Source organism: Meleagris gallopavo, chromosome 1 (assembly GCF_000146605.3).
Source record: "Meleagris gallopavo isolate NT-WF06-2002-E0010 breed Aviagen turkey brand Nicholas breeding stock chromosome 1, Turkey_5.1, whole genome shotgun sequence".
NCBI lineage: Eukaryota > Metazoa > Chordata > Aves > Galliformes > Phasianidae > Meleagris > Meleagris gallopavo.
The window spans coordinates 35361632-35363958 of NC_015011.2; the positions used below are offsets into that span (position 1 = coordinate 35361632).

General features: G+C 41.6%; 1 protein-coding gene across 1 annotated transcript in view; it reads right to left on the reverse strand.

Moving 5' to 3' along the window:
* The window catches only part of PTPRB (protein tyrosine phosphatase receptor type B), a 66633-nt gene that overhangs the window by 51941 nt on the left and 12365 nt on the right, over positions 1-2327 (reverse strand). The gene's annotated exons all lie outside the window — the stretch shown is intronic.

Consider the following 2327-nt stretch of genomic DNA (forward strand, 5'->3'; position numbering starts at 1 on the left):
CGGCTCTTCTTCCCTCACTTTCCTCTCGGCCCCTTCTGCCTTCCTCCCTTCCTTCCTCGCTTGTCCCCTTCCCCACGGGGCTGCCACTCCTTTGGGCCCTTCACGCGGGTGGCCGCCATTTCGCGCCTCCTGCCCTTCTCACCTCACCTGTCCCTCATCTCATGCCTACCTTTCTGCTTGCCTGCCTTGTCTCCTTTAGATCTCAGCCATCCCAGAATGTCCCTTCCAGCTCCCCTTATTTATTTATTTATCTGTCTATCTATCTAGTTATTTATTATGAGAAAACATCCCTTTTGTGGCTTAGGGATCTGCATGGCTAATCCCCACTACCTTTGCCTTGAGGACAGCCCCAGGGGCACACAGGGTGCACTGTGTACTTCCAAGGCCTCCATCCTCTCCCTCATCCCGCAGCACTGTGGCGGGAATCATGAGGCCAGCAGGGCTCCAGCAGAGCCAACCTGCCGCCTTCAGTGCCATATTCAGAGGAGCAGCCCGTGTATCAAGGGCCAAGCTTTTTGTTTTGCTTTGCATCAACGCCTGTCCTTGAAATATTCCCCAGAATAACTCCCAAGCTAAAATTACACACCGGAGAAAGCAAAAAGACTCTGTGTTTAAAGAAAGCCGTGAGCAACTCTGAATTCAGCTATATCTGCAGCACAGCTCTCCACTTCTGTCACGCACACCCATTTCCTTTTATTTAAGTTTTCAGCCTCTTAAAATTCATGTCTGTGCAGATGCAGGGTGGGGTGATGGAGAAGAAGCCGTTAAAAATTGTTGTGGACCATCAGATACTCACATGGGTAAATTTGTGGTTGCGTAAAGGGGGAAGAATTCAACATTTATGTTTTTCAGATGGAAGTGGCACTTCTCTGCATCTTTCTGTACATGCATACATAGTTTTAACTAACTTCTAAAAGCAGCACCTCAAGCAAGTTCATCCCTGTTTTACTTTTGCCCTGTGTTGATATTTAGTGAGAAAAAGGTGCTACCATTTAAAAATGTCAGTCTGCCTTTCGCAACAACTGCTGCTGTAGCATTTTGGGGGCATTCACCTGTCAAACACAATGCAGATATCTAAAAAACCTTAGTTTGCACTGGGAAACCAAATGTCTTAGCACTGGTGGGTGGTTACCTGTGCTTGTGGAAAACTTCATCTGTCCCAGTGCAGCACCACGTATGGTCCTAAGGACTTGGCAGAGGCAGTGTTGAGCTTTAAGCTGCAGACTCGCGTCCAAAAACTTTAGGATCAATAATCTTACTTGATGTTATAAATATATATTGATTATTACAGAATTGACAAGCTCATTGCAGAACTAAATCTCCCTTGTAATAAGCGTTTTACATACTTCAGATAAAAGGAAGGACTGTGCCTCAAAGAGCTGTTTCAGTGATAATCTGTTGATGGTGTGTGTATTAGATGGGTTTGGGGCTAAACTGATATAAGTGTCTTGCAATCAGTTCCAGGTCAGAGATTTTTGCATTTTTAGATAATTATGTTTTGGTGAGTGAGTGGCATAAACTACTTCAACATTTTTCTGGCACTGAAGAAGAGCAAATTTGAATGTTTATTGAGATGTTTGGAGCACTTCAGACCCCTCTCTGAAAATGAGAATATTCAGAACAACCTGCATTTTCTTGGAAAATGGAGCTTGAATTTGCAGGGGAACTCTAACTCAGATGTATAGAGGTAGGTGTAAATTAGATAGATGTAATGTATGAAAAAAAAAGTTACTGTAAACTTATAAAACCCAGGAAATAAATTAACTTATCAAAAGTGAAATTTAAAGATTCTTGGAAATGTCTGTCTTTTCCAGCTAACAAAAGATAATACATGGAGAAAAGTCATGTTGCTGCTTCTCACCATTGTCCAAAAATTAGAAATTCTTACTTCATTACTCTTATTCTTGCCATCATAAAATCCTTAACTTGTTCTAGTTAATATTAGTAAGAAAGCAAAGGTTTATGGATTTGGGGACTTCTTTCTATACATCATACAAAGCTGCTTTAGAAGTAATGTCTACCGCAGATGTCTCTGCCAACACTGAAATAAAGCAGAGGGGATCATTCATTCACTGGTAGTAATATATGTGTATAGAATAGTCGACATAATTATTTCCAGAGTGCTATTGAATAAATGGGCTTTTAGCAAATCAGTAGTCATGCAGTCTTTAACACTTACTGATCTGTGTGGCAAGCCAAGAAACTAATTAAAAAGGAAAAAAAAAGAACTGGAAGTGACTTAGGGAGTGGCCGGATGTGTCTCTAATAGCAGGCTCCAAAGTCTCTCTCAGACACTTTCCCAAGGTTTCCTGACTTTTTTTTTTTTT